The following is a 21,343-nucleotide window of genomic DNA, read 5'->3' on the forward strand; positions in this document are numbered from 1 at the left end:
AAGGGAATCAGTAGAACTGGCATTGGTACATGCTAAAGGTATGTGGTTGGATTTGGTGTGGAAAGATAAATTTTTCTCTTATGCCCCTCTTAAGTTGACAAGCTCCCCTCTTTGCAGGATGTTGTGCAAGAGGTGGAAAGACGGTCTAAGTTTGATGACCTAGGATGGGGGCTATAGAGTGATAGGCAATTCTATGCTCAGTTCGGGGATTTGGTGGACACACAAATTCAACCCTCCCTTAGGATTACCTGATATTACTTCTGTAAAAAATAAGTTGAATAACAAAGGGCTAAAGAGATTGAATGACTGTTGGGACTAGATTGTGGTTGGGTGGAAAGATTTGGACCAGCTAACATTGGAGTTCCACTTGTCTGCTAGGGAGAGAGACCTGATGGCCTAGGTGCTTGTTCATATACAAAACGGGTGGTGCTCCACTACTGCAGATGAGACATGCTGGATTAAGGATCGGGCTTGGTTTAACGGGGTTAAGTTTAAAAATGGCAAAACAATAGACTTGTACATTGAGTTGAGGAAAGGAGAGATCACTGTTGAATATTGTAACAAGATTTGGAGAGTGAGCTAGAGTTCTAACAACTGGAAAAAGAGGTGGAAGTTGTTGTGGGAGAGTCAGATTCCTAGCAAGTTTCAGGTGTTTTTGTGAAGGGTATGTATGTGGGCACTACCTATTGGATCTAAACTGCTTCACAAAAACTTTATAGTAGATGTTGTCCCAGGTGTAAATCTACATTGGAAGATGGTAAACATGGTTTTTGGGATTGCCTAGCCATTATAGGTGCATGGGAAATTATTGGAAAATGGGTTGAGCAATGTTTAGGAATCCAGGGTTACTGGGGGGATTGGATCCTTGGGAAATTATCTTTCAATGATGAAGCTGTAGAGATACTGTTCAATATCATCAGAGCTTGCTACTTGTGGGAAATTTGGACTACTAGGAATGCTATTGCCTTTCAGAACGTATCTCTTGTTATATGTAATAAATGTGTTTCAGGTATTGATGTGATATATGTAATGCATAAATGTGTTTGTATGTGCTGGTCTGTAATTAATGTGAATAAGTTGAGAAAAGAGGGGTTGGATCAATTAATGTTGAAACTGCAGATGAGCATATCCTGATTCATGCCTTTACCTGGGAAAGCTTCAAACATACTACGGCATCCTAACCCATGGCTCATATTTTGTAGGTAAGTTTTAGTGAAGGCTCGAAGATCAGATTGCCCAAGTTTGGGCCCAAACCCAGAAGGTGGTACCTTAAAGAAAAACAGATTGACTACACCTATATTACTTATATAGAGAATCCTGTGGGGACCATGCCCATAGTAAAAATTTGGTTTAAAAAATAGGGCATTTTGAAAAAGCAAACCCCAAGGGGGTGTACCACTGAGGCAATGATAGAGGCCTGCATTATGCTGGGTGATCTATTGGGAGCAGTCTAGTTTTCTTTTGGTGGAGGAGAGATGGGCATTGCTTTGTAAACTTTTAATTGAAGTGAAGTGTGAGAAATAGGGGACTAGTTTGAGAAAGTTTTTGATGTAAATGGTTCAATGGTGTACTTAGTTTTCAGTTAAAATATATACTTATTATTGATCCCCCCAAAAAAGTAAGAGTACTATGCTAGAAATATGAAGATTAAATAATAATTGGTATAGGGAATATTTCTTACAAAAACACCTAGCTGAGAAAAGTTATAAGTAGAATTTTTATATACAAGAGACATTTTCCATAGTAGGAAAAGAAATTCCTACAATATAAAAATATCCTTGCAAGTGAATCGCCTAAAAAGTAGCTATGCATAATTGGATTCTTAATCCAACTTCCTGCAAGGCATTTAGAGCAAAGTTCACATCTTGCAAGCATCCTATCACTTGTATGTTGTGGGGTTGAGACCCCATGTTTCATGAAGTCTCATCTTATTTGTGAGAGTGGTTAGTATACTTTGAAAGCTCATGGGATTCTCGATTTCTTGGGTGTTGAGAGATTTTCTCAGCATATAATATAAGAGAGAGAAATCATAGTTAGCTGAGGAGAATTAGAATTCGGTGAATAGCTCACCATATCTACATACTCACAAGGAAGTGGAAGAGGTGGAACATAAGTTGTAGCTTGGTGGGATGTGTACTGTTTGAGGCTGTGCAACTGCAGCCAACAGCACCCTATGAGATGACCGCATGCCTTCGTTTCCCCCAAGGAACAAAGCTCTGCCAAGTTGATATCATCAAAAAGCACGTAGGGGTAGATTGATAATCACGGTTCAATCTACCCCTCACGAGATCAAGTCCCCTTCCACATTCTGCATTCTGCTGCAACCCTCCACCTCTAGAATGGCAAGAGACTTCATGCCACACAAATTTTAACTCCCTTAATGGCTCACAATCTTTAAGAACAAGTGCTACCACCCTTGAGTAACCTTCCAAATTTGCTTTCTCCAAATCTCCATTGTAAATTGCTATTCTTTCAACACTTCTCTTCCCACCAGCGTCTAGGGTTTTTGGAGCATCTTGACAATCCTTCGTGATAATCAAATATCTAGGGTCATCACTCAATTTCTTTTTGCCAAACTCCTTAAAAAGATCATGGATCTACAATAGTTTCTATTCTAGTGGAAGCCTTGATGAAAATAACTCTTTTGAAATAAAAATAAATTTCTTTATGCACCTTTCTATATGCATAAAATCAAATTTGATGAGGATAACTCTTTTGACATAAAAAAATATTTCTTTATGCACCTTTATATGCATAAAATCAAATTTGATGAGAATAACTCTTTTGAAATAAAAATAAATTCCTTATGCACCTTTTTATGCATAAAATTAAAATTGATGACAATAACTCTTTTGAAATTAAAAAAAATTCTTTATGCATCTTTCTATGCATAAAATGAAAATTGATGAAAATAACTCTTTTTGAAATAAAAATAAATTTCTTTATGCATCTTTCTATTCATAAAATAAAATTTGATGGAAATAACTCTTTTGAAATAAAAATAAATTTCTCTATGCATCTTTCTATGAATAAAATGAAAATTGATGGAAATAACTCTTTTGAAATAAAAATAAATTTCTCTATGCATAAAATAAAATGAAAATTGATGGAAATAACTCTTTTGAAATAAAAAAAAGTTTCTCTATGCATCTCATTATCTAGCCTTAGAATTTTGATGGTAAGGCTACCTATGATTGACTCTAACCTGGAATTGAATGGTTGATGTATGGTAAGGCTACCTATGATTGACTCTAACCTGGAATTGAATGGTTGATGTATCTGTCTTCTGCAAGATGCTTAGCCAATGACATCTTTGGATGCCATCGGTGAAACATTACAATTGTCACATCCAAGAAGAGATGCTTTAGAAGTTTAGGGAGCTCCAAGTAGCTCATCTCAATTAGGTTCATGATGTCTTCTCTTATCATATCCTTAAAATTCATTGAATCAATCTTGTACTTCCAACAAGATAGATCTTCTCCATATTGCCTCAACGTACCACCCACTATTTTTATGGCAAAGGGGTGATATTCTCCAAAATCCAAGACGCTGATAATTTTTAATGCTGCATCTTTGTCCATAATTGACGGCACATAACCAGGCTTAAGTGTAGAGTGCAAGAGAATTGATGTAGCTTCATCTACATTTAAGCTAGGCAGACACTACAACATGTCGGCGGCATAGCATCATTTTTTAGCAATGCTTTTTTTGTGAGGATGTCGGGGATTCCGTTCGCTACTCCACAGGAAAATTTTGCTATTGAACAATGCTGTTAACAACAAAGTTTTGCTGCTCCACAACATTTATAGCAGTGACATTCTGCTACTGGGAAGCACCTTTAGCAACAAAAGTTCGCTGCTATACTGTGATTTTGCTATTGAACAATGAAAATAACAACAAAATTACACTGTTATTTTCATTGCATGAAATTCCAAAGAGTTGTTGGATGCTGAATTTTAAAAATACATGTCACATACACACAGAAAATGATATATAGTTTTAACATTAAAACCTTTGGAGCCATGTTTTGAGCAAAAAAAAGATAGTTAAAAACCTTTGAGAAGTGAAACAATGTCAAGATCATGAATCTATCCCATCTTGTAATAAATCCATATGTATTGCTTCATCAATGTCTATATCTAATGGAAGATCAATGAAAAGATGGGGTTCCATATCAATATCAATATCAATATCACTATCATGATCCAATGAAGCATTGTCATGATTGATAGGCGACTCATCATCTTCTTCGGATTGATGTTCCTCATGCTCTTCATTGGCCCCATCCAAAATGTTTTCTTCATTGTCTTCTTCCAATGAGCCGATTTGAGGTAGTACTTGCACCTCATCCAGAGATTTGGCCTCCACATCTTGATCGTGAAAGATATGTTTTGAATGCGAGGAAACTTGTATAACATACTACCACTTTGGATCAATTTGATCGGCGTGAAACACAACCTAATATCAGAAAGCAAAGGGGTTACACTTTTATTATACTACATCAAGATTTAATTTGGAATTGGTTGGGTTACTAACCTGTTCATAGTGTTGAGGTAGTACGAAGGTATCTTTCTCATCATTCCAAAACTTGGTGGAATCAATTTGAAATAACCCATTTGGATGTTTCTTCACGATTTCTTGAGCACCTCTATATCACCTTGAACCATTTGACATCAAAGATGAATACACTAAATGCAACCTTAAGAATATCCTAAATAGTTCCACAATACTCAAGATTGTCTCTATGACATTGGTATCATGTCTACTAGCTCGACTTTCTTGCTCAAAAGTTGCCATCACACCATAATAAAATGTGTTTCTTTTAGAATCCACATGCTCCGTGCAAAAGTGCCTTCCCTCTAACCATGTTGCATTATATAGTTTGTACTAACATTAAAAAAAACCATGACATTTAGTATAGTGCATTAAACAAGATATATATGTGAGATAGAGATGAAGAATGTACTTACTTGAGGGTCACATCCTCTTACATGCTCATGATCTTCTCTTGTGATCATCTCTTCATTTTGTGATGCCATCAATATTGCCATACAAAGCCATTCTATGTTGATCACATTTGGTAGAGGTTCCAAGCTAGGCAGGAATGGCAAGAGTCTATTTGCTCTTTTGAAAGCTTTTCTCTCATCCTTTTGTCTATTGATTGCATCCTTGTATCTCCCAATCCACTTATCCATGATGGGACTATTTAGAATGTAGAATGTGTTCACCTTGTTGCGTAATGCTTCATCTAATCTCCGTTGCCTTCCTTTTCCCTGAGGCGCACATTAGTGATTAGTTGGTCATCCACCTCATTGCTCCACAATCATGGCATGGAAAGATCAATGTGAGATAGATGTTTTGAGATATACACAAGAGACTCTTGCATCAACCATCCCTCTTCCATGCTTACTTCTGGCCTTTCTCTTTGTCTCACAAAATCCTCTAAGGTTTTCATGAACCTTTCAAGAAGAAACATCCATCGAACATGAACAATACCACACAATGCCACTTCATCAACCAAATGTACCATAAGATGCAATTGGCTAGTGAGAATTGTTCTAGGAAAGTTGTTCTCGATCATAAACACTACCTCAGTAGCATTGAGATGAACCATCTCAATGGATGTAACATCTACATTCATAGCAATTAAATGTCCTATTTACCAATACATAACTTGTGAGCACATGAGAATTTCAAATAAGCAATATGACTTAGTGAATTGAAGAGAAGATTCATACCTCACTAAGCTTCCAATTTTGTAAATAGCCTCTCTCACCTTCTTGTCTCCACAACCAACTATAGCAATCGGAAGAAGATAGAAAAAAATGGAAGTTAGTATATGAGCTTACAAATTATGTACCACAAAGAGAAAATGAATAAGAAAATACTTATATACCTATAATATCTTGTGCCAATCATGTGTCTTGAAGCCATATATTTGTTCCTCTCCTTTCTTTTTGGTCTTTGCTAAAGTATTCACTTGAGGGGAGGTGTTGAAATATACAAGTGAATAGGGTGTGTGCGGGAACAAGCCCTTGGCTAGAGGCTATAAAAGAGAATTTGTAAATATGAGAGAACCTGTGAAAAGGTGAGAAGAATCTACTGGGAGAGAATAAAGGGTAGCATGAGGAGATTTAGGAGGTATGGAGATATTCTGGGAGAATCAAGCAAAAGGAGAGGTGCAGTGAATCAAGGAGAAATCAGTGGGATTGGATGCTTGGATAAAAACTCTATAAATTGAGGCATTGGCCTAATGAGAATTTGTTGGTTTTTTTTTATTATCCATGCCTACATTAAGCTATGAATTAATTGCTCACTAATCATGTGTTAATTATCATCTAATCTCTTTGTTAATGATGTTGATTCTAGCATTTGATCCACCATAGCTCATCACATTGCTATAATTTTAACAAAAATAAGTTTTACTCTAGACACTGCTACATAGGTCCCTTAAACTATGTGCCTTATCTGGCATTAGAAGAGGTAAATATGAGTGCATGCATGCTTAAGACTCTCTTAAATTTAAGAACAAAAACGTGTATTAATAGAGGAAGTTCCCTAGGACCATTTTGTACCTCTGATTGTTCATAATGGGAGTGGTACAAGATGAGAAAAATATGAAAATATAAAATAATGTGAAAGGAGACACCAACAAACAATACGCTCTATTGATCTTGACACTTAAATTGGTATAAACTAGAATGATTCAAATAACAATAGTCCATGCATGATAGTTACTAATCTTGACACTTGAATTGGTATAAACTAGAATGATTCAAATAAATTCCATTTGTAATTAAAATTGGAGACTTCTACATGAATAATAAAGAAAAGAGGAAGACCAATAAACAAGATACATAAGACTTGAGGCTCTAGCAAATAACATTAAATTTTTATTTCTGGTGAGAAATGTACATTGTCTCATCATAGGAGAGTACACAATAGAATTACATTTCTGTTATACAAGTGAAGGGATACCCATTGAGATTTTGTATGCAAGATGGGTCTTTTGGTTTGAAATATTTACAAGATTTGTGATGATATACATGAATGAACATTGCTTTTGTGTCCAAAGCACATTTCCTTTAATGATGTCGCCTCCATAAATATTCCTCTAATACAATATTTGTTTCAAGATTAATCTTAGTATGAAAGACATTGTTCTATGTGTAGGGTCTCTTATTATGAGCATATAACAATTGACATAACCAATGGATAGTTGTGGTTTTCAAGAAGCCTTCGGTGTGTCTGATTCCACGGCTTTGGAAATACAAGATAGGAACCTGGCATGTTCCACATAATTTGATACGGTGTGTCATTAAAAATCAAAGTGTTGTCTCCATCTATGTCTTGAAAATATGTTTAGATTACTGGTATGTTCTTGTGGTAAGCATGCTCATAGCCAAAGAACATAGGGGTTTTAAAAAACATCCCAGTGTCTTAGCACATTTCTTGGCTCAATGCATACTTGAATTTCATATGATGTTTTGGAAGACATAAATTGAGGATGCGAAGAATATCATCTAATTTGCATCTACTCCAAATCCAAAACTCAAACCATTTAAAGCAAAAGTTTAAGAAATTTTCTACATCCAAACACACAGCATGGTATAATTCATTGCTTTCTTGAACTATTCACATATGCTTAGTCCAATATGGCATCTCATCAACATGGTCTAGCTCAAATGACTCAAGAAGTATCCCAATCATATCAAGAATGAGAACCCTTATTTGATCTTTAAGTGAAGGCACACATGCAAACATTGGTTGCCGTGGTACCAAAGATAATTAAACATGCCAACATAGCATCAACGGATTTGATGGCTCGCAAACATTTTGATTTGCCAAGATTGCTCCTATGCTATTATCTAAAATAGGAACACACATAATTATCCAAATTCCTTCATTCATTACAAGACAAGGAAAGAATAAAATTCTTTTATGTCTAGGCTCAAACAAGGGCTTACTAGTGGTATAGTGATCTTGGGGCCATGTCAAAGAGAAATAGTACAAAAGTGTGTATAGTAGGATGACCCGAGGATCATTTTGTACCCCTTCTTACTACACAATAATATATTACCACAATATAATAGTCCTAGTAAGGTATGCTAATCTAGACCTTGAGAAAACTTACAAACAAAAGACTTGAGGACTTGTGGTCATGTAAGCAAAAATGACCCTAGGGCCATTCTTGCACTTGTTCTACATGAAAAGAATGGTCCTAGGGCCATTCTTGGATGCCCCAAGGCCATATTTGAATGCTATTTGAGGCCTTTAAGGACAAAGAAGGGCCTTATTTTCCATGAAAAAGAAAGGCCCCATGGCCATTCTTACACCTATTGTGCATGAAAAGAATGGCCCTAAGGCCATTCTTTGATGCTGCTGAGGAGAATGCAAGAAAGTTGAATGATCCAAGTATGGCCCTAGGGCCATTCTTTGATGCCTAGAAGGATGCATGAAAGTTGGGTGATCCACCAAGCCAATGCTAGAATGGCCCTGAGGTCCATTCTTGGATGCCCCATAGCCATCTCCAACATGACCTTGAGGACTTGGAGTCATGCAAAAATGGCTTAGGCCATTCTTGCTCTTGTTGTGCATGAAGATGCCCCATGGCCACTCATTTATGCTCTTTGATATTTTCAAGGGAAAACAGTGGCCTTATTTATTTATCATAAAAGAATAGGACAAAAGAGAAGATACTAAATAATAGATTGTAGAATGGTTTTTAGGTACATTATAAGAAACAAGTGGTATATAAAATTTATGTTGTGAACACTCTTATGAACAAGCCTCAAGAGGGTGCACTCAGGTGAAGAAGTAGAGTGCACTCCGACAAAGAAATTGTCTGACAAAATATGAGAAAAATTACAATAAAGAACCTCCTTAGAATAGGATGCACTCCCACTATAGGCTAACACTAGAAAAAATGCAACAAACTTCAAGACCCTAAAGATTAAAATAATCCATCAAAACTTAAATAAAGAGAATAAACATGTACATCAAGAGAATAGAGATATCTCCACAAAACTTGAACAGATTCATCAAGAGAATAACATGTACATCATTGTGAATATTTCTAAACTTCCAAGTTATATCTTGATTTAAAGTTCTTGATTCATTGCATTACATGAATAGATCTTTTGGAAATTCTACAACCTAGAAAAACCTGCACACAAAAGGTCATGATGATGAAAGTTATAATGTTACAATACACAATTTTTGAATATATGTGTAATATACTGAGAAATTCCAGATAGGATAATACCTTTTATCTACTTATTGATATTTAGAAGACCATGATTGTTTAGCAATTTATTGATAAATGCCTTTTGTGACGACTGAGACCTCAAGTTACTCCCTCCCTTGTAACCCAATCTTTTAGCTAGAGAAATCAATTTTGATGGCTTCATGCTTGAAAATTGAGAACCTTCTTTGATTAGAATATCCTTTATCTCATCCCCCATGATGTGAGACGAGCTACCACTAAGGCTTTGCATGCTTCTTGCACCAATCAATTCTCCTTTATCACCTCTCTTTCCACCTATTTCCTTCACCGTAGAAGAGTCCTATAATTGACTTGCAAAAGAGGAAGTTTACTAGTGTTGAACATTGTTTGTGACTAGATCAAATTATACTCTTTCCATTTATCAATAACATCACCAACAAGGTTATATAAATCATGGCCATTCGATACTGGGAGAGGTGGCCATATCCATTATTTTCAAGACAATACGTATATCTTCTGCATCATCAAGAAGCATTAAGTATAGTAGTAGCTCTCCCATGAGAACATTGTCATCTTTCTTATCTAAATCTAACTTGTTTGGAAAGATGCAGTTATTAGAGGGAGCAACACAAGCTTTATATGGAGAGTCATCAATAAGAATTGTCCTCCCTGGATCACATTGAAAGGCTTTTGACATTCTTGCAAGTGGTTTAAACATCACCTGGGTTATCTGGCCTGAAGACTTTTCTCTTCTCAAAACTATAACATGCATTCTGACACCAAATAGCAAAGAAAGGAAGTATTCTCCTAGCTTTCTCTTGCAAAGCTCTCACCATCTGGAGAACATTCTCGTGTGTTGCAGTTGACCAGATACCAACATTGAATCTTTCTAAAAAAATTTACAAAAATAATATACACCCTGGATGAAGTATAAGGTATCTGTTGAAGCATACATAATGGATTGGTTTAGAGAACATGGCTGGAAGCAATGCTTCAAGAGTAATCCATTGAAATCTAATACCATAGTCAACATTTCTCTCTTAGACATGTTTTGTATTGAACAAATCTCCTTCTCAAGTGGAATTGACTCCTCCACAACTTCAATGGCAATTTCATTTGTGCAAGTATCCGTGATGCTTGATGTTATAGTTATTTCATACGGATCATAAGAGGCTTCTGATCAAAATAACTCTAATGATTACATTTTTAAGCATGATATGGCCTAGACAATGGTGTACCCATATGCATAGTAAACAAATATGTTCTTTTTTAAGCATGATATGGCCTAGACAATGGTGTACCCATATGCAGAGTAAAAAAATATGTTCTTTTTTAAGCAAATATTTTCTCAAGGAAATATATATCTACTTAAAAGTAATAAAGCTCCTAGATAGAACTTTTGATATATTTGCTGTCGTAGCAGAATGGCTTCAATTCTACTGCATTAGAACTTTGCAATGACTTGGTAGCATCTAGTTCATCATGAAAATCTCAACAAACTAAAAGGATGCACAAAACTTAACTACAAGTAAACAGTTCTCAAACAAAAAGACGTGGTAGCCAATTTAATTCTATAACTTGCACAAAATTTAAACTATGATAACCTTACTCTAGGGGAATTCTTTCCATGCACAATAGCATTAGGAATGGCCCTAGGGCCATTCTTGCATGACCCCAACGCCATCCTTGCATGCTCTAATGGTCTGATTGCCATGTTAGAGTGGCCTAGGCAACATAAAAAAATTCCCTAGGGCCATTCTTCTCATGCACAACAATTGCAAGAATGGTCCTAGGGCCATTCTTACATGCTCTAATGGCCTCAAGGTGATGATGGAATGGCCCTAGGTCATCTAAGAATAACCCATAGAGTGGTGCTCATATAAACAAGAAGAGAAAGAATGGCCCTAGGGCCATTCTTTTCATGCACAACCATTCCAATAATAGACCATTATTCTCATGCACACAAGGGCTATTCTATGATGCCCCAAGGCCATTCCAACACAACCCCTAGGGCCATTATTCTAATGCACAAATAGGAATAGGAATGGCACTAGGGAGATTCTTGCATGCTCTAATGCAAGCCCATGTTGGAGTGACCTTGGGAATCTAAGAATGGCCCTAGGAGATTCTTGAATGCTCTAATGCAAGCCCATGTTGGAGTGACCTTGGGCATCTAAGAATGGCCCTAGGTTCTTTCTTCTCATGCACGACAAATGCAGTGATGGTCCTAGGGCCATTCTTACATGCCCTAATGACCTGAAGGTCATGTTGAAATGGCCCTAGCACATCTAATAATAGTCCTAGAGTCATTCTCACATGCACAAGAGGAGAAAGAATGGCCCTAGGCTATTCTTCCTTCACTCCAAGGCCACGCTGAAGTTGTCACACGAGGCATCAAAGAATGGTACTTAACCATTCTTAGTTAGCCTCAAGGCCATGTTGGAGTGGCTTGGGGCATTCAAGAATGGCTTAGGGCCATTCTTTCCATGCACAGCAATTACACGAATAGACTATGTACAACAATCACGACGTTTACACTAAAACTATAAAAGAGATTAACTTGGAAAAATAATTAAAAGTGATAATGTAAACGATTAAGATTTATGTGGTCAATCAAGAATATACATAGAATCAAAGAAAGCTATAATTAGCTAACAACTCTTCACCAGCATGAATATTGCATAAGGTTTCCACACATATGTAGCCATACTTTGTTGAATTGACATTCTTATCTGCTGATGTACACCAAGGGGATAGTTCTGGGTGAAGTGAAAAATATACATTTGGTATCATGTTTGTGCCTTAACAGCTGTTTATGTATCCTGCTACATTTCCATACTCTACATCACCAATGATGTACACCCTATCCTCTGGACTATCTACCTTGGGATCCTCTTCAAATGAGTACTTAAAAGCTCTTGGATTCAACTTGCACAACTCCTTCCAATCATGGGAGATAGTACTTGTCTCCACCATAATGAAGAAAAGTCACACCTCTTGGAAGAGGAGGATAAAAAAAGTCCAAGACCTGCTTCTCGTATGGTTGAAGAATGGACCATAAAGGTTACATTATTAATTTCAAACATTTCATCAATTGGAATAGGAAAAATGGATGTTCCAAGAGGATCACACTCTCTCACATATCGCGCAACACATGGTATAGGGAGGTATGCTTGATTTTCTAGGTCTGTACCAAGCACAAGAAGTATAAGTGAAATTAGAAACCCATGCTATAACTATTCTATACTAGCTTGTGCATTATACATGTTTGTATGTAGATACGAGTTTACTTTGCACCATTAGTAGACAAGCGAGACTAGATAGGCACCTGTTGTACATTATAATATCCAACAAGGTACAAGGGGAGTAGATTCCAATCTTCATTGAACACAAAAAAGAAGAAAGCATGTCTTGAAGCCAATATAAAATGGTAACAAAGGTATCAATTGGATCTATGCCATTAAAGAAGAGAATATCTCTCTTCTCATCAAGATATTCAAGATACAAAGCATAAATTTTCCGTGAGGTCACTGTATGCTCATGTATACGTGGAGAGATGAGAATTGACCTATTATGCACAGGAGCATGCAAGAAAGTTGGGTGATCCATCAAGGACATTCTATAATGTCCCCTGGGCCATTCTCGCATGCCTAAGAGCATCAAGAATGGGCCATTCTTACACTTGTGCATGAAAATAATGACCCTAGGGTCATGCAAGAAAGTTGGGTGATCCATCAAGACCATTCTATAATGTCCCCTGGGCCATTCTTGCATGCCCAAGACCATCAAGAATGGGCCATTCTTACACTTGTGCATGAAAATAATGACCCTAGGGTCATTTTTGTTGCCCCATGGCCATTCCAACACAACCTTAATATTGAAAGAGGATGCATGACAAGAATGGCCATTCCAACACAACCTTAAGATTGAAAGAGGATGCATGACAAGAATGGCCATTCTTTCAGGCCACTCTTGAATACTCTTTCAAGCCTTATTTGCTATGAAAGAATAGCCCTAGGACCATTCTCGCACCTGCTGAGGCCATTCTAGGATGCCCCAAGGCCACTCTTGCATGTTGTTTGAGGCCTGTAAGGCAAGTAGTGGCCGTTTCTTGCACCTCCTGTGCATGAAAAGAATTGCCCTAGGGCTGTTCTTGGATGCCCCATGGCCATCTCAAATATGACCTTGAGGCCATTGGGTCATGCAAGAATGGCCATGGGGCCATTTAAGGATTCCCCAAGGCCACTCTTACATGTTCTTTGAGGCCTTTAAGGTAAAACAAGGGCTTTATTTGCCATGCAAGGATGGCCTTAGGGGCCATTCTTAGATGCCCACGAGCATGCAAGAAAGTTGGGTGCCATTCTTGCATGCACAAGAGCATCAAGAATGGCCCATTCTTACACTTATTGTGCATGAAAAGAATGGCCCTAGGGCCATTCTTGGATGCCCCATGGCCATTCCAACACAACCTTAAGACCAAAAGAGGATGCAAGAATGGCCTTAGACTTAGAGAATAGCCCTGTGATCATGTAAGAATGGCCCACGGGAAATTCTTGCATGCCCTAGGGAAACTCAGAGGGTTCTTTTTGAGGCCCTTTAATCAAAATAGTGGCCTTAGTTGCCATGAAAGAATGGCCCTAGGGCCATTCTTGCACCTGTTGTGCAAGAATAGAATGGCCTTAGGGTCATTTTTGGGTGCCCAAGAGCATGCAAGAAAGTTGGGTGGCACCGAGGCTAGAATGGCCCCCGGCCATTCTTGCATGCACATGCTCATCAAGAATGGCCCTAGGGCCATTCTTGGATGGTGTTCCATGGCCATTCCAATACGATCTTGAGCATGCAAGACTGGAATGGTCTTGGGGCCATTCTTGGAAGAATACACTAGAGTATTGCAAGAATGACCCTAGGGCCAATCTTAAGGTCGATGTGCATAAAAAGAATGGCTCTATGACCGTTATTAAATCATTATATTGTGCATACAAGAGACTGTGCATAGCAAAAAAGCTTGACTTTTCATATGTAGTTTGGACTTAGGGCCATTCTATTGTGCATCGAAGAGAAAAGAATAATTTCCACAAAATATTTCACTAGACACCTTAAGGTAAACGCCAAATTTATATTCAATAAAGAAAAAGACATTTACAAAATCTATGGGATCCCACTGCCCCTCCGTGCACCAGATTCTCGATTGCTGGCAGAGCGGAAGCAGCTCCTTCTTGCACAGGGCAAGGTTTCCCACTCAAGGCCTCGCCCTCGAATGTCTGGGCACGAGAAAAGCTGGTGGTCATTCCGAAAACCGAAACCGGGGAAATTTCCCATGCCTGAAAAACGGGGACGATTCCACTATTTTGAATTTCTTAACGAATTTTTCTAACGAGGTCAGTATACTGAACTAACCTTCATCTGAATAAACTAGATAGAAGGGAAACTATTACAGACTTAACTTGAAGGAATCAACGCTTTTTTCCTAATTGAATCAGGCATAACCGTTGATCTATTCATTTGAGAAGTCTTCAGGTTATTATTTAACTATTCGAGTTCTAAGCGTATTCCTATTGATCAATTTTATTATTAAAACTCTACTGATTCCAGCCCATCCGGCCCATGGGTTAGCCACCGCCCAACCACTGGAATTGGTAGAACCAGACAAGTACTCACCCACCCATAATTGAATGCCTTTCTTAACTTTTGCTTTAGAATACTGATATGCAAACACTCCTCTTTAAACTTTAATTTATAAAACAATCCATTGACAAACAATTATTGGTTACAGATGTCATAACTCAAAATTTCCATTCAATCCTTATTTCTCACAAAACAATATCTCACTCTGGACTCTCCGTTGAGACCAGCAGGTCAGCGAGTATCGAGAAATTTGAAGAAACTTCTTAACAACTGGAACAATCTAAATCTATTGTTATGGAGCAGATACATCCCCCAGCCGAGCCCTTTTTGATGAAGTTTCTACAACATCTTCTTCTTCCTCTATCAATGGCACAACAGGGACCATTGGCCTTGCTGTTCTAAGAAGATGCTTCTTCCCGCAATCACTCAACAGATTAGGATCTGTGATTCTACATGCTAAGCCATATATATGTTAAATAATATTTACATCTCAATGAATATACTCCTGGTCCCTCCCCAAAAAATCAAACAGCTGCTTGCCGCTCCAAAAGTATTGCCTTGTTTGCATTCAGCCTTAAGTGATAGCCACCTAAATACCTGGATAGAGTCTTTATCACCATCAAAGGAAAACTTGCATTGTCCTTGGAGAAGCTAGCGTGAAATATTACAATTTAAGGGAATTTTAGGCAATGTATATATGTTCCTAGTGTCGAATAGTGGCCCAATTCCGCCATATGCTTGCTTGAAGCACGTTTGAGGAATGTGTCTTCATATATTTCCAACTGAAAAAATAAAGGAACATTAGCCCATAAACAACATCACCAAACAATCTAGGACAAAGTTGATAAAGCCAAATCCGCAACAAAAGTACGAAAACACAACAAAAGAAAATAACCTCTTGGTTCTCATCTGCTTCAAGCAAGGTGTCTTGCCATAAATTAGTGCTCGAACTAGGAACGGTTTCTGCTGTCTTATTTGGCACATCCCTAAACTTGGCCGTGTTTTTCTTGCAGGAGGCCGCAGAGGATTGGATGATAGAATTTTTTTTGGATAGTTACGTTCTTGCGGCCCATGCACACAGGGTCACAGTGATGAACAAAGATTTTTTCAGCCTAGTAGCCCTTCGTTTTAGATATGATAAGTTACTTAGGCCAGTAACAATTACTGATGCACGAATGGTGCAAATTTTGGATGTCCGTCCCGTTCAAAAAGTGAGAATTGAAGAGGTGATGGAGGGAGTTCGAGAACATGAACATGAGACTCGGGTAAATTTTCGGGCAAGCGCTCAAAGGGAACATCATGTGGCAATGCTTGCATTGCAAACAAGAAGAGAAAATGTTCGCGCACTCCACGCTATAAATCGGGAGGTGCTTCAACTTTGTTGCCGGAGTTCTATGTATCCTATCATATTAGAGGGCAACTTGATGTTATTTTCCGATTCATGCTGAGGAGATAAACATTTTGTTTGATCCTAGAACTGACGTCAACGACAAAGTGCTCAGATGTGTTTTAAGGTATACTCTTTTCTCTATCCTCCCACAATTTTTCATTCTTGGCTCTTAAGTTTATGCCTAAATCTTGATATGTTTTCTTGTGAAGATTTGTTATTTCGCAATTGCCCGAGGATGTACAGCATCGGGTGTTCCAGATTGATTCGCTAGTGTCAACACTTTTGCTAGAAGAGTCAGTTCCCTACCTTGATGTGCTGAACTGGTTTCGGGAGGTCCAACTGGATGATGATTGCTAGAGTAATTTTTTTGGCATATCATGAAAAGTTAGTTTGTCTCCTCGGATTCCATATCGTAAAGGATCAAACTCCAGTGTGAACTACAACATGCAATTAGGAGTATCAAAAGTAACATCAAAAATATATAGTAAATATAGGTCACAATACTAAGACTATAAATGAGATTGCATGTCACTTACTCTTCATTGTATGCCATTAGGATTATTTGAGCTACATCAAAATTTATCAAACTAAACCATGGATATACATCAACTAATGAAGTATGTTATGTAGTAAGAATCAAGGAAAGAAGGGAATCTACAATATATACACGATTTTGAACATCGAATGGGAGATTTGATACAACCAAGCTACACATGATTACATTATATTAGTTACTTTGGACAAGAAACCCACTTTACAATCATGATGATGAAAAGGACGTAGCAAACCTTAGAATTGTTATGATAATTCTATCGTTGACCTCCCTTAAAACATTGGACAAAACATCAATCTCCTCTGCATTGAAAGAGAAAAATTGCACGGTGCCTCGCACCGGAAGTCTAACATCGGAAGTCTAACGTGAAACGAGGTGACAAAATAACTCAAAGCTCTGACATTCAACTTATGCATTTCCTGAATAGCTGATTTCTTTAACTGCAATTCTTGGAGCTCTTGCATCATGGCTTGGTGGCCAACCCTTTGTGTGTTGAGCCTTGTGTCATGTGAATGAGTAGCCTCTGTCACTTTTGTGATCTTAACTTTCTTCGTCAAAGGTGGGATTTCCAGAATTCCCTTCATTCTCTTGTCACTAAGTAGGGCGGAGGGCTCCAGCGTACAATCATATTTGAACCTGAGCAAATGAAGTGAATTCATGTCTTTCGGCATCACACTGACTCTATGTGCAACCAAGGACATAGCTATCCTGAAAAAACTCGACAAGCTAGTCTTTCGGCATCACAGTGACTCTATGTGCAACCAAGGACATAGCTATCCCGAAAAAACTCGACAAGCTAGTCTTTGCGTAGCCTTTTGCAAACATCCTAGGGCAAAGGCCTGCCAATGCATATTAATGCCAAAATTCTCTCATATAGACCGGACTACATGCTAGAATGGCAACTTCAGAACCGTGCAAGGCATATGTTTCTCCACCTTCCTTAGTTCAAGAAGGACGGATCTATGTTGGTCGTATCTGCGTACGTCTCCTCATGGAGCACAGTGCAGAAATTTCCTTTCCCAAACTAGCTTCTCTACCTAATTGAGGATCATCTGTAGAGATGAGAGCCTTGCAGTCTTCTTTGTACACGTGCCATTTGAAAATAGTCATAATGTTACATGATAAGCTTCTCAATAAATACATAGGACGATAATACAAAAACTACTGAAAAAGTTAACTTGGATAACGAATTAGCTTCAAATCACTACAACGTGATATGGGTACTTCAAACAAAATCTACATCAACTCCTCGCATTGTATTGATTTCTCAAAGAGACCCTTTCATTTGACAAAATAACACAAGAACAATACACCTAACAACAACTATGAGTGACGATAAAATAGGTCCAAATTACTACATCGCGATAGAGGCATATTAGACCTAATCGTCATACCCTCAACACGCTGTAGTGATTTCTTGCACAGAGCGTTTCATTTCACAAAGTAGGTCATGGAAATAAGTAATAGATAACATACACGACACAAAACAATGTATAGGACAAGAAAGTATGTCCAAAACACCATAACACGATATGGCTACATTAGAAAAAATCGTAATTCATTCTTTGCATCGTGGTAACCAGGGATTTAATATTCACGTGATCACAAGATTTTTTGTGATAATAACAAATGTGAATAAGTTATTCACATGTTCTCATGTTACCGTTCACAAAATAACAGGTCACTTGCCATTTGGGAACCCCTTAAAAGCTTGGCTACACAAGGGAATAAGCTATTCACATGTTCTCATGTTACCATCTTCACATAATAGCAGGTCAGTGACCACCTAAGAAGATTTTTTATGCCCGACAAAGAAAAAAAATTTAGGCCCTTGTGTGAAAGCTTTGTGAATATAACATGTGATCACAAGATTTTTGTGTTATTAACATATGTTATTAACATGTTCACATATTCTCGTTTATGTCAGTGAAATCCCTGGTGGTAACTTGTCAGACATTGCCTTTCGTTTGACCCAATACCTAATGAATGTAGGTAAAACATGATATATATGATTGAATATAACATTTAAGACATTGCCTTTCGTTTGACCCAATATAACCTAACAACACCTATGACAATAAAATAGGTCCAAATCACTACATCGCGATATAACCTAACAACACCTATGACAATAAAATAGGTCCAAATCACTACATCGCGATAGAGGATCACGATAGAGGCATATCAGACCTAATCGTCATACCCTCAATGCGCTCTAGTTATTTCTTGCATAGAGCGTTTCATTTCACAAATTAGGTCATGGAAATAAGTAATAGATAACATACATGACACAGAGCAATGTATAGGACAAGAAAGTATGTCCAAAACACTATAACGCGATATGGCTACATAAAAAAAATCATAATTCATTCTTCGCGTCGTGGTGACTTGTCAGACATTGCCTTTCAATTGACCCAATATCTAATGAACGTAGGTAGAACATGATATATATGATTGAATATAACATTTAAGACGAGGATTGATTGCTTGATAGCTTACCAAAAAATTATGCCGGGAAAATGTTGAAGTGATGGACGCTTGCTTGATAAATTGCAGAGATGGTGTAGATGAGGCACGGCAGAGGAATACACGCAGCTGAAGGAGGCAGAACGAAATGGCGATAAAAGACAAGGACACTTGACATTTACCAAGGACGAGTACCACATTTATCGAGGACAAGCACGACACATGTGCGAAATATGTTACAATTTTGTGGTGCTCATGCTAAATCAAATATGTGGAGGAGAGAGACTCACAAAATACAAGAAAAAATCTTGCTTATTAAGTTGCTCAAAATACAACTAAGCTTCTTGCTCATACAATGCCTTCTAGCTCCACCTTTAAATAGGTGAGCTAGTGGACCATAAGTCCATTCACACACACACCCTTATCCTCCCCTTTTAGAAAACCTTAGTCTCTTAATAGCCCCCCTCAATACCAACTATGAAAGAAAATTGGAATAGGTGGTATTGGACAGAGGTTGCCTTTATAACATTAGGCGTACAAGGTTAGGAATATAGGTGTGGCTACATTGAGATTTAAAACAATTTCTCAGTGGAGTTAGAGGCTGATACAAAGCTAGCCTCTGACTCTTTGTTAGGACATTTAGAAGTGATATGTCCCGTTTGTTTACACTTGTTACATTTCATTTTGTTGGGATATTTGATCTAACAATTATTTGCCAAATGACCCACCTTTTTCCAATGGACACGTCTTACTTTGATCACTTGTTGATGTGACAAAGCTTGTTCGATATTCGATGAAGATGTTGCATTTGAAGATTTTGCTCCTCCCTTTGGCCTCTTTTCTTCATCAAGATAAGATTGAATGACTCCTTCAAGGGTGGGATTAGGTATGTTCTTCAGGGTGGTGACTAAGGTGGGGTACACCTTCTTGACTGCTCGTGCAGAGCACGTGGTGTGCCATCATGCATGTCTGCCACGTGTACAGACCGTTAGTTTTCGTGGATAAAGATGACCAACATTCATTATTTGTTGCTTCTTGCTCTCGTGCAATTTTTCTCGCAGTCATCTTGTACAATTTTTCTCTCAGTCATCACCTTCTTGCTCTCCTACAGTCAACTTTGTTGGTTGCTTCTTGCTCTCCTAGTGAATTTCGTGGTATGTTTTTGAATATTTTCGTGTTTCAATTTGGCCAAAGTTGTATAATTCTTTTATAAATATTCCATCAAAGATTGCTGCTTTTAGATTTTTAAGAATTTAATTTATTTCTCCCAAATATTTCATCAAATCACTACAACGCGAAGAGGGATCTCGGTGAGAACTAACGTACCCATATCGCATTGTAGTGATTTTTCCTAGAATGGTAATTTGCTTGCATAAATTTCTTGAAAGCACTACAACGTGAGAAGAGGTCTTGGTGCGAACTCTCTCAAGCATATCGCGCGATAGTAATTTGTCCTACTGTCATTCTCTTTTTACTTTTTCAAAGATTTCATCGTTAGATTTTTAAGAAATTATTTTTTTCCTTACAAATAATTGATCAAATTACTATAGTGCGAAGAGGGGACTTGGTGAGAACTCTCCCACCCATATCGCATTATAAAGATTTGTCCTACTGTCGTTCTTGTAGTGATTTTTCTTACAATCATCATTACCTTTGAAATATTACATCAAATCACTATAACGTGAAGAGAGGACTCCTTGGGAATTCTCCCACACATATCGTGTTGCAGTGATTTTGGCACATTTTTCCTTGCAATTTCATTTTCTCACTAATATTTCATCAAATTACTACAACGCGACTAGAGATGTCAGTGAGATTTCTCCAACGCTTATCGCGTTATACTGATCTTGGCTAATCCTTTATTATCTTACATAGAAATTTCATCATCCTGACATGTTTCCTGGCGGCTTGTAGATGGAACCTTTCGGGATTGAGGTTGAGTCTGATGCTGGCCTTCAAGAAACCCGAGATGAAAAGTTGTTTGACTTCCTATATAAAGTTTAACAGCATCATTGCCATCATGAAATCTCACACATGTTTAATTTCAATTTCTCCATCGAGGACATGATTGTTTCTACTCGTT

This window comes from Cibotium barometz, chromosome 29 (assembly GCF_041138505.1).
Source record: "Cibotium barometz isolate CiBa-2024 chromosome 29, ASM4113850v1, whole genome shotgun sequence".
NCBI classification, from domain to species: domain Eukaryota; kingdom Viridiplantae; phylum Streptophyta; class Polypodiopsida; order Cyatheales; family Cibotiaceae; genus Cibotium; species Cibotium barometz.